The 13,474-nt window shown below is 31.6% G+C and overlaps 1 protein-coding gene across 6 annotated transcripts in view; it reads left to right on the top strand.

Moving 5' to 3' along the window:
• Window positions 1–13,474, top strand: part of LOC118199700 (CUGBP Elav-like family member 2) — an 807,763-nt gene that overhangs the window by 82,681 nt on the left and 711,608 nt on the right. The gene's annotated exons all lie outside the window — the stretch shown is intronic.

The following is a 13,474-nucleotide window of genomic DNA, read 5'->3' on the forward strand; positions in this document are numbered from 1 at the left end:
AAGTAAATGCCAAATAAAAGGTGACTACTAACAGTCTTTTGTGCATTAAGTTGAGTGTAGCTTATATATCACTTAGTGCTCGTTTCTAACTATTATGACTAATTGAATTTCCTTTTAATTTAGAATGGTAATAGCTAAGAAACATACGATAATTTACTGTGCTTAAAATTATAAATTTTAAGGACATGACATATGACATTAAAGTGTAATAAATTAAGTTTTTACTCTGTCATTCACGTCCATCTCATATATACACTAAGTTTTAAAAAAATAACAAATTTTTCACTTTGATACACTAAGACAAATTTTAATGCATTCTATAACATCCGAAGATTCTTTTGTACTGTTTAGGAGATAAATAATTTGCAGATTAAAATTTCCTTTTATTGTTACTGCGCAACGCTGCATCATGTTTTATTCTATTGCTGAGCTGGTTATGGAAATAATTGAATATATACATTTAAAGTAATACTTCGAGTGCTTTTTATAAACTATTTTATTTTCAAAAACCTGTCCTTGCGGACGCATTTGCCTTTTATTCGATAGTTATGTTTCACTAATATTTATTTCCTTTAATTACTGCATTGTGCATGATTATCGGTTTAATTCCGATTTCATTATTATAACAAATTCTGTTTTCTAAACAGAATCTGTTTATGTACACCGATATTAGATTTTATATCTGTATTTCTTAAATATTGATCTTAGATGTGTATTTTCAGCGACACATTTTCACAAACGAAAGAAGTTTATGAAAACGATTTCAGCAGGTGAAAGGGCTGTTTAGACAAAACGTTAAAAAATACTTTCTGCGGGGTCTGTGTACAGAAAAAATTATCAATTAGCATAATGTCTATCATTTAATATACTTTAAATTTTAAAATATTTCACACCTTTTAGAGCATAATCCACTGAGATGTACACAATTAATAGTTTAGCTAAAAACTTAATAGTGGGTGTTTTTATTCAGTGTGAAACCACTAGTCGCTCAGATGAGCAACTTTAGTCTGTATATAATTGCGCCCTAAATGTAGCTTCAAAATCTGAAACTTTTTCCGTAATATGCATAGAAAGGTGACCTTCAGTAAATTTTAATAACGTAATTCATTCTCAGATATCTCTACGAAATTTCCATATAAGGATACAGAATTTTGAGGGAGAAGAGGGAGTTCTTATTAAAGAGTGATGATTATTTTACTACGAGCAGCTTTTGTTGTTTTGTAACTATATGTAATATTAGATATTTCATTTCCTGAACCCTTCCTCATATAGCGTTTAAAAAATTTTCATAAGATTCTCTACCTTTTATTCTGTTGAATTTTATTAAAGAAGTGTAGGTTTATGTTCAATACTTTAGAAAATGAGGTATGCAGCACAATGCTTTCTTTTTTTCCTCAAAATCATCCTGCATGAAAACAACTTAGTAAAAGATTTAAAAGCTAGGAACTTAAATTTGCAGGAGCAACTTAACTTTTAATTTTAATTTGGTATTTCCGCTTTCTATTCTAAAAATAGTAATATCTTGTAATAAAAACTCTCTAAACTGCGTCATTTCAAATTAATATTATTATAAATAAATATATAACACACACATGCACACCGTGTCTATAAAATTTTTTTTCCAGCCTTTTGCAACCGTTGATCGGAGACATAGACTTCCAGTCGCAAAATATTTTGAAAACTTTATAGTATTACTAGGTATTATAGTATTAGAGCTATATTATACTATTATCAGAATGTAACCCTAAGGCTCAACGAGCGCCACCTAGCGGCCGCCGGAAGAAATACCAGCCAAAAAAAGACTATAAACTTCAGTCGATGTACTGGAGTCAAGAACTGGAGTTTTAAATCATATAAAAATTCCACCTTTTCCATTTTTCAGTTTAAAATGTCAGTTTTATAAAAATTACGAAATTTAGTTTTTATGACATTTTCCGGTCCTGTACTTATATGTAGCAAAGGAATATACGAAATGAGAGAAATTTTAGGTGTTCTGTTTTCTGTTAAATCGATGGTAAATGAATGGTGAGGTTTGTGGTTAATTAACTGTAAATCGTATAGTTAACTGTAAATCGTCAACTTGAAGTTTTGCATGCACTGTTCATGATTGGGTGCCGGTTAAAATAAAAGACCAGTCAGTGTATTCATGAACTGAAATGTAAGTGAGAAAGATGTGCTGTGTTTGCTTAAAAATGCTTCGATATGCTTAGGTTAAAACTTAAGAATTTAGTTATTTATTTAAGGATGATTCCTTTTAGGATTATGCACGACTCCAGCAGTGTTAGATCTTATTTAAAATAAAAAGTATACTTGCTCGTTATTCGAATTTAAGGTTGTTTACAAAACAGAGTAGAAGTTTGTTTATATACAGACTACGGTTGATGTTTTTAAAGTTATCTTTTTGCCTTCAGATCGTTCACTGAACTCTTGGGACTGAGCAATCTTTTAAATACGAAGTATGTTTTTTTTCATACAAGTCTTAGTCTTGAAAAAATCTTTTGCTCCAAAGGTCATGCTTATGTGAACTCAGTTTCGCAACGGAACTGATAAACTTATTATTCGATTATACATTTTTAAGCTTGCGATACTTTCCGCAACGTTTGTAAATAACATTCTATCATATATCTCAGTTTTCAGAGGCTCACGTTTACATTCTTGGGTTATCGCTAATATTATTTTTTTTATTACTATATGTTTAACTATATGTAATATTAGATATTTCATTTCCTCAACTCTTCCTCATATAGCGTTTAAAAAATTTTCATAAGATTCTCTACCTTTTATTCTGTTGAATTTTATTAAAGAAATGTAGGTTTATGTTCAATACTTTAGAAAATGAGGTATGCAGCACAATGTTTTCTTTTTTTCCTCAAAATCATCCTGCATGAAAACAACTTAGTAAAAGATTTAAAAGCTAGGAACTTAAATTTGCAGGAGCACCTTAACTTTTAATTTTAATTTGGTATTTCCGCTTTCTATTCTAAAAATAGAAATATCTTGTAATAAAAACCTCTCTAAACTGCGTCATTTCAAAATTAATATTATTATAAATAAATATATAACACACACATGCACACCGTGTCTATATGTAATATTAGATATTTCATTTGCCTTGAATAAATGAGTTTCTTCCCTGCAGTGAAACTCAGCACCACTGGCCAAAACGTTAACCACATGAAAATTTAGGGTACCTACTAAAACACTCATTGACTTGAACTTACTATAAAATCAGAACATACTGGAATTTGTTGACATGTAAGGTGTCAGTGAATTTAGTGACTCAAAACATCTGTTTCTTTTTTATTTGCAGAGTCATTGTGTAAATCTTTGTGTTGGTGTGTGTTATAATTTCATTCAACAAAAAGGGTGTGTTGGTGCAGCGTGCTTTTAAGAGCAATTTAATGTGAACCCACTTAAAGAGAATGTACTGAAATGGCAACTCTCTGCGACCATAGAAGGGAACATTCAGGCCAATCACCAGTCTAGAACCAGTTGGTTGATCGCGTCAACCGAACATTTGGGAAGCAAAGACTGAGTGTACGTGCTTTCAAACCGTGTCTGATTTTCAGGATCGCTGCAGCTGTCAACTGGATCACGCTCGATATGCTTCGAAAAGTATGGTCCGAGTTCGATCATCACATCGATGTTTGCCAAGAAAAACGGGAGACGCATATCTAGTGGTTGCAATAAACTCATACCACATGGAACTTTGTGAGTTTGTAAAATTGTATCCACAAAAGTAAAAGAATATTCTAATCAGTTCTGATTTTATAGTCAGTTCAAATCAAGTTGTGTTTTTGCGGCCACCCTTAATTTTTGGGGTCTTTGTGAGACTTAGCTTGCTTTGATCCTACAATTAAAGAAATAATTCAGAAACTTCTTGTCTAGTTCACAATCAGACATTTTTTAAAGTTTAATGATAATTTTTCTTTCCATTATGTGTCTTTTCGTCCTTTATGAAGCCTTGTGTTTTTTTTTTCTGGTTTCTTTCATGGGAGTTCTGCGATAAGAAAAGTAATATGGATGTTTCATTTTTTAACGATCAGTTTATCCTTTCAGATGATCAACTTTTAACATGAAAACGACAGGACAAAAAATATAAAATATTACTGCATTTCTTTGGATAAAATCTTCTTTGAGGAATCCTATTTCGGCATTAAAATTCCACTCGATACGTTTTATCGATTTTTTCTTAACAGAAATAGGCCAGTTGTGGCAGGTGTATTTTTCATAGCATTGTGAAAGGAAATAAATATGTTTTCATCTTTTTTACATTTAAAGTGTTTCGGCGGTCGTCGAAATGTCACGTTTTAATCTCTCTTTTCTCAAAAACGAAGAAACGCAGCACCTATTTGTACACGTAAAATGGTTTTCAAGCATTCCAATGGTTATTAGTTAAGCTAAATTTCAGCATCTGTAACACTGCCTTAGGTAAAATACACTTAGGTTATTTATAGATTTTTTTTATTTATAACAATTAATTTGTCAAAAAGGAAATAAAGCTGTCCAATAAAATTAATATGGTTAAAGTTTGCAAATTATGTAAGGCAAGCATTTAGTTGCATCTAAGTAAAACTTTGGAAAGTTTGAAATTTCTTTAAAGCATTTATTTCTAAACTGTTCTTATATGTTTCATCAGTCGCCAAATTGATCTGTTTATAGCAGTTTCTTTAGCCATCAAGCACGTATCTGCTATTTACAATACCAGATATGCTTTAACGAGCTTTTAAGTTTGTTTAATACTATACTATATTTAAAATTTTCGCGGTTGATTTAAAATATTTAAATTGCAAGTTAATTAAGAATGTGCATTCTTATTCTTACAAGTATTAATTTCTGTGCATTTTTAATTTGATTTGCTTAAGTTACTATAATTTACTGCGAGAAAGCGCAACTCAAACTTATTACAATTTCAATGTACACACATGATTTTACAAATGAAAATTTTCTGTCATATCAGAGAAGAAGCTACTTAATTTCATAGAAAAGAAGATGTAATATCTTTCATTTAAATAGAAATAAAAACACAGAATTTTTAACATTTGATTTCATAAGGTCAAATGTAAAAAAATTCTAAGTACAGGAATATATCTCAAAGTAAAGTATTTAAATTGCAAGTTAATTAAGAATGTGCATTCTTATTTTTACAAGTATTAATTTCTGTGCATTTTTAATTTGATTTGCTTAAGTTACTATAATTTACTGCGAGAAAGCGCAACTAAAAATTATTACAATTTCAATATACACACATGATTTTACAAATGAAAATTTTCTGTCATATCAGAGAAGAAGCTACTTAATTTCATAGAAAAGAAGATGTAATATCTTTCATTTAAATAGAAATAAAAACACAGAATTTTTAACATTTGATTTCATAAGGTCAAATGTAAAAAAATCCTAAGTACAGGAATATCATAGAGTCAAAAATTTCAGAAATATGAAAAATTAAATCAAAAACTCCTTAAATTCTTAAAATTAAAGTAATGTCTAAAAAAATAAAACAAACAAGAAAATAACTTTCAGAAGATGAAAGGTAAAATATGAAAAAAATGGAGATTAACTATCACATAAAATGTGATTATGATTTATTAAGCTGGAAAAATCTTGAAAATAAAAAATGTTTCATTTTGAAAATAAAAAATGTTTCATTTTGAAAAAAAAAATAAATAAAATTGTTATAATGGCTGACTATAACGGGAGGTATAGCTGAAATCAATTTAAATAATCAATCTAGACATTCAGTTGCTAACTACACTATGTGTATAGGAAAAGGGGGGGGGAAATTGCATCTGCTGTGAATACAGAGATAGCTAATGTTTAAAATGTCCATTATGTTTTAGCGTTCTTAATATATACACAAGGATAAAAAACTTCTTTTCTCATGTAAGTTACGTTAAGACCAGTAAAAGAATTAATTTTCATTCTGTAAATTGAATGATATTAATTTTCGTTTTTAGCTAACTGAGCAGGTATTGTTTACATTATCGATAAAAGTTTCATATAATATATCACTTACGCTAAGTAACCTTCTCAATTTTAGAACATAAGAGTGTATACTTCAGTAGAAATTATTAACTCATAAGTCTGCGATGGAAAATTTCCTGACAATCTATTGATGAGAGACGTCTTATGTTTATGCATAACTCTTCATAATTGAATTTTCTTTTGTGCAGTTTTTAATGGATATACAAAAAAGGATCTCTAGTCTAACTATTGTTGCAAGATTTTCTTGCGACAATAGTTAGTTTATTAGTCCTTTTTACAGGCTAAAGACGTTAATTTTACGTAGAATAATCGGAATAGTTTAAGCTCTTGAACGCATACTGTAGATAATTGATAACTTGAAAACTATTTTATGGCTTAGTAGGATTTAGAAAGTGTGTTATAAATGTTTATAAATTTAATGTCATACTAAAGCATACATTTTAGAAAATTTGGGAGATGGAAGATTACGAAACTTTAAAAATCGTACATGCATATTCAGCACCATTTTAACGAGCCCGTTTCCCTTAGAAAATCCTCCGAAAACATCCCTACCTTTAGGCAAATAGTCCTCGGGTGCTTTGCCGTAATCAAATAAACCAAGCCGTCAAAATGATTTTATAATGTAAGTAAAATATATGCATATATAGTATCATCATTTTATATTATATACAGTAAAAACAATTTATATTTAGAAAAAAATGTATACATGTATTTAATAGTGAACTCCATAAATACTTTATACCAGTGTCAGATTCAAAAGGCTAGTTCAGCCATTTATTAAGCAACAGTAAACGAATGATTTAGAAAGTACGAAATGCAAGAGTTTAAACCCGTCCATTCTTATAAAGGCATAGATAGGGTCAATCAAAATCACATCATACGCATTTTCTACACTACTATAAGGTTGCTATTTATGGGCCGGATGAGCCACCTCAATTATTTTCTACTTATTGATAGTAGAGGCGCTACCTGTAGACTGTTTAGTATACTACATGAAGCTTGAAAACCGCCCTCTATATTTACGTTATACGCTTGTGAGGTATATGTCCGAAAATTTCCGCCGTCGTTTTCATTTTACATTTTACCTCAAAATTTAAATTTTGATTGTGGATGGTTTTTGAAATAGGCCAAATATACTTTCTCACGTTTTTGGACTAAAATGGACCGCTGTTTTATTACTTGACTGCTTGACATTTTATTCCATGGCTACCTTGTTTACATGTAGTTACAGGCAAATCTAGCATAATGTCCCAACAAGCTGCATATCTAGCAGATATTGCAGCAAGCTACTATTATATTTCTTATGCTAGTATGAGATGCTCAAAGAGTTTCGAAAAAAGCATGGTTATAATGTATTTAGTGTGTCTCTTTACCTTTAGCTTACCAGCTTCTCAAAGCCTAAAGATGCTAAATAACTGTAGGTCGAACCGCGTTTGATCCTTACCAAATGAATTTTTTGGCATCATGAAGGTTTCGTGGTTTTCCTATTGGTAATGTAAAAACGAGCCAGTTTTCTTTAGAAAGACATTCACTAAAACCGTGTCTTCTTAAAAACATGCCTTATAATATCAAATTAACCACCGAATCTTGCGCCATGAATCTTTCATTTAAAGCTATATAAAGATATATAAAATATATATATCTAGTAGTAAAATAAATTATATTTATTCTGAATGGAATATCGTGATATATACTAGATCCTATGTGTTTTAGATAACTAATTAAAGTGAAACGAACAATCAAATGAAATTCTTCTTCCTTTGTTTGCGTAGGACCGAAACGCAACTTCGTGAAAAATTGTTTTCTCTCTCTTATTCAGCATCTGCATGAATTTGTTAACTTCTATACTCACTTTTTTCTTTCTGATTTTTTTTCCGAGTTACAATCTACATATACAAATAATTTTTGACTTATATTTCAACATCAAAACGATTTGCTGATTACGTAGTCTGCGCCATAAGAATATGCAAACAAAATAATTGCTTTTTTGGAAACACATGATGTTTTTGCAGTGAACAGGAAAATAACTTTGAAATTGTTTGCTATTCAAATTATGTAGAAAATATTTCGAAGCAGCAGTCGCCTGTTGCTGAGAGTCAACATTTTTTTCTGAGGGAATTTTTAATAAAAAAAAAATAAAGTTGCTCTTTTGCATTTTTGACTTTTTCTCAAAAGAAGAGAGAAATGTGATTTTTTTTGTTTCAGTTAGGTATAAAATACTCCATTTTCTGAAATCTTTTACAATCCACTAAATTTTACTTAATAGATTAGCTGAAAATTTATGTAATAAATATATACATGCTGCAGGATAGTAATTTCATTTAAAATTTTTCTGTATAAGTGATTGTATTTACTATTTCTACGCATAAAACTGTGTTACCTATCGCTAAAAAAGGAGTTGTTTTGCTTTGTTTTATTATACAGTCTTTGCGTGTCAAATTTCTATTGTTCAAAATAGAAAAGCTCGATTATGAATAGTTCTTTTAACATATATGTGATTACGTGAAATTAGAAGAGAAAAACTCCAGTGTAAAATTTCAACTTAGGCAAAGAGGCAGGCTAGGTATACATTGCTAACTACAGATGGCTAGGTACAGATTTTGAATAAAACTCAGGCAAAAAAAATTTTTTTTTTTCGGCGGGGTGTTACACGATGTCTAATCGTCCTCGAAATTGCTAGAGTTTTATTCCTAATCCTACACCAAACTTGGGTTGCTCTTTCCGTAATTTTAAAGATATTACACAATTTTCGTAAAATACCACGAAGTGACACATTTTCATCCTTTCTGTAAGCAAATTTGCTGCGTTGATTAAATTTTAAACTTTAAATTTACCTTGGTCGTAATGGTGGTTATAATGGTTGGTTACTTGAATATGGCAAAGGTAAGCGTACCTAAAGGAATGGATGCCTTCGTGTAGAACCTGTTAAGGCAAACTGGCCCGTTTTCCAGTCAGACTAGGGGAAACCACGAAAGCCAACCATGCAACCGCCCGTTCGCCTAGGTTGGAGCCCGAGAATTCCCAGTATTTTGCTTAAAGAAGACCTGTAAGATCATGATGTGCGTCAAAAAGTATGAAAATAAGTTTGTGGATATCCACAAACAATAATGATAACTAAAAAAAAATGTTATGACGAAAATTAAGTTTCGCTAGCCCTGCTGTGGACTGTAGGAAGGATCCTAAAGAACACCTGGAGGTTCGAATCCCGCGAACGGAGTGGCTGCATGGGCGTTTTCGTGGTTTTACCCATGTGTAACGTGTATACGAGCCAGTTTCCCTTAGAAAGTCCTCCACGAAGGCATCCCTCCCCTTAGAAGGATAACCCTCGAGGCTTTGCCATAATCACACACACACACACACCCTAACGAACACCTGGCTATGTTTTTATAATGTGTAATGAATAAACTTAACTAGTTAGGTTGTGTATTAAATCGTTTGGTTGGAATATTGAATTTTAATTAGTTTTTACTGTTCTGGACTAAACGTCAGATGCTTTTCAGAAAGAGCCGAAGATGCTATACTTCTGTTCTCAATACACCCAATAGTTTCCGAATTGATAAAAACCACTCAAGGCTGGTAGTTTTTTTTTTTTTTCTAGTACTCTATTTGCGACCGAATATACTGGTTTCGGTAGAGATTTTTTTAATTTGCTTCGCGTGTAAATACGGGCTACTTTCCTTTAATATTCTACAGAGGCAACATTCCCAAGCAAACAGCCCTTATTCGCTTTGCTTAATCTATTCTTATTTCTCACTAGCAGGTATTTGCCTTCCAAAGTCTCGCAATATATAATACAAAAAACTAATATATAATGCAAAACGTATTATATATTGCTAGTTATACTTGAGAGTCGGTACAAAAACCTTGTAATTGATTAATTGAATAGCGTATGTTTTCCTGCACTTTAAAAGAACCACAAATATGTTCCAAAGGAAATCCTAAAAATAAAATAAATAAATAATCAGTAAGGTTTCTCAATGATGCATCATTAAGTAAAAGGCTTTCATTTCAGAACCGCGCCCCCCTGCAATTGCATAAATTATCTCTATTCAAATACATTAATGTTGCATTTATCATCCAGTCTACCCACGATCTTACATATGCATTTCTTTACTATGTGCGATTTAAGTGCTAATACTTTTATACAAATTACTTAATGGGCGAAAGTTTTGAGACTACTTCCCATATTAAACAAGGAATGTAATATATATTCAAATTGCAATTCATACACGCAATTAGCAGTCATAAATGGGAAAAGGCGGTTATTCTATTAAGATGATCAACTTTATAATTTGTTGCGTAGTTATGAATTAATAAGGAATATAATGTTGCGTTGTTCTGCAGTTGGTAGTTTGTAATTAAGTTACACTTATACCGTATAATTAGTCATTCATAATTTGGTTACATTTTGTTCCTAATTTAACTCATTAACTATTCGCATCGCTTTTACTCTTATCTTATTGAAGTACAAGTAGCGACGAAAATTGCAGTTGAAGCTTCGCAAATGTTTGCTCTGCTTTTTTTCCCCTTTTCTCTTAACAGTCTTTATTTGTGGATCAGGATCTGCTGAGTCAGTCGTAATTTGCTGTGATCTTGTGAAGAGATATAACAATAAACTGAGGTCAGACGACCTTTATTTCTCGTGTCAAAGTTTTCTCAGTACTTTTTGATAACGAAATTAATTATCTTGCACATATTTTAGTCATTAACTTTGTTTTCTAACTTATATCTCTTATGCACTATGCTATATAAAACTTATGAATTTTAAGTTCTCTTTTCTATCTACCACTAATTTCGTTTTTTGAACTTCTTTCGTCTCTCACTCATTTTGGAAAAAAAATTAAAAATTTTTCTACCGCATAGATTCAAGGCTCGCTTGTGGTCGATTGCTCAACACTGGTAACTCGATCTGGATTCAGATCCCAGCGAATGGTCCAGTTGCATTTACGGCATATCTAAGGTATAATATGAGTAATTTTCCCTCAGAAAGTGCTACACGCAGCTGTGCCTCCTTTTAAGTACATATAACCCTTGCGTATTTTGTCTTAATAAATTTATCAACCAGTCTCATAGATGGATTTAATTGGAAATTCGAAGCTGAACAAAATGATCCCTCTTGACCTTACATTCCCAAAATAATATCCAAGTTTCTTTACGTGCAATTTTTATGCATAATATGTCGTAATAATGTGTCGAAAATTCATAAAGATTCTGTTGTAAACATAATTTCAGAAACGCCTGTTAAAATTAATGAGACCCTGGTAGTTTCGCTAATTATTTAGTATTATGTTTTCATAAAGGCAATGCTTCTGATTCCTGCATTAAGTTCACGTTCAAAATCAGTTACTAAACAGTGCATGAGTGCCCTAGCTTTAAGAAAGACATTCACTTGGAGGACTTTAATATTTAATACTATAACATTTGGTTCGTATTCATAATATTTGCTTAAACTGGAAGAATTTAGCAGTCTTAGTCATTTGGCCTCAAGTGGGCGATAAAACTTGAAATATTCTACTAGTTTAAACTGTCACATTGCTTTTTCTTCCAATACGACAGCATTTGAAAGTTAATAGACCGCCTATCTGGTTAACTTCATATGTTGTGTTCTTATAGATTGATATTTGTCGATTATGAACCTTTGGGAGAGAAATAATGTTCACGCAGAATTTTCTCATTGGTTTTCGATTGGTTGGTTTCTTTATTAAGCAAATAAGTGCTATACGTCTAAACGAGTGATTCCTTAGTGGAGTACTTTCTAAAGGTTTTCTGCTTGAATTGAATTATTTTGAATGTGATAAGCTTACAAAAACTAACCATCGAAGGGTAGGCATGCCTTCGTGGAGAACTTTTGAAGGGAAATAGGCTCTTGTAGTTATTCACGTTATACTTCTGAAAAAATAAAAAAAAGCTTCCATACAGTTAGCTCTTTCGCCGGGATTTGAATTCGGATCGAACCACCAGACATCAGCAATTTTACCGCAGTTGGAATAGAAATTGGCTCATATTTAAGTTGCACATGGGTAAAAAGACAAAACATCCATGTAGCCAGCCTTTTTCCCTGAGATTGAAACCCGAGTTGAATTAACAATAGTTATCGGTCTTATTTTTTTCTCCCATTAGCGGGTTCTAACTCCCACCCTCTCCTCTGGATTGGCCTACTTGGTTGCATGATTGACCAGGAAAGCCGAGATTAAAATTCTTAACTTTTCTCTGATATTCTGCGCTTGAGTTATACTTTTAAATATAATTTTCCTTAACTCAGTCTTAGTAGCATATAAACTGTTTTATGCGTGTTAAGTTTGTAACATTTCTCTTTCGTATTTCACTGTAGCCTCTACATTTTTAATGTTCATATAATTTAACTTAATTATGACGTGTAGTTTAAAACGGAAGGTTCTGAATTATTATCTATTCTACATCTCTTGCTGTTTTTATTTCATGCATCTCGTTTGTATTTATTCATCCTGAATAAAGAAATGCTAGGAAACATTTAATAACTTATCCCTAAAGCATTTACTATTTATTGCTTTCACACTGCGTTTCTAACAAGTATTTTAAATATTCTGAAGCGAATATACGTAAGTGCTTAGCTTTATGTACGTCGTTTTTAAACAGAGTTTGACAATTTCATTTAAACATAATGTTAATTCATTAGAGATGCCATTTGAATGCAGGTTTAATAAGAATTACTTTATTTATATTTTCTTAATAAAATTCTTGAATCATAATCTCAAACTGGAAAAAGTAATCATTATTACTTTGTTAGATACATGTAATACAGGCATGGGAAACTTGTACAATGAGGTTCTTTTCATTAAAAGGTGATGTAATGACAGCTTAACTATTAGTATAATCTAAAGTTTTCGATGTGTAAAAAGCCTCATCTGCTATTTATTTTGCGCATTACTCTCTTCGTTATATGTCAGTGTATATTCATAATGCATATAAGACAGTTTCGTGATTTAAGAATTTGCCATTTTTATAATTCTGTCGTTTGCTTCAGATGTTGTATTGGTTAGCGAAGGATGATTATGAGACCAAAATTGCGTTCGATTCTCGTGCAAAGCCCTTTTCACATTGCCTTTTCTCATCCTTGCGGACTTTCTAGTGGTTAAGTGATTAAGACTGCTGAATACTGGTAGTTAAATCTGGGTTCGGATCCAGGTGGAGGGGATAACTGCATGGTTGTGTTTCGTAGTTTTCTCTATTTCTAACGCGAAACGATCAAGTCTTCCTTACGAATTTCTCCATGACTGCATCACTAATCTCAGATATCCCTCGTATACTTTACCTAATTCTAATTACCTAACCCGTTCTTGAGGTTATAATAGGCTGCTCTTACATTGCAACTTAAGTAAAACCCTAATAATAAGACAGTTAAAAATGCAGTAAGCAGTTCCTGAAGAATGCTTGATAAGCAAGCGGCCAGAGGCTTAAGAAACTATTCTTTCCTTTATTACGAATTCATTTTTTAAGGAGACTCGTCGAC

This window comes from Stegodyphus dumicola, chromosome X1, assembly GCF_044657685.1.
Source record: "Stegodyphus dumicola isolate Sdum_Otavi_A_Nest chromosome X1, ASM4465768v1".
Lineage (NCBI taxonomy): Eukaryota > Metazoa > Arthropoda > Arachnida > Araneae > Eresidae > Stegodyphus > Stegodyphus dumicola.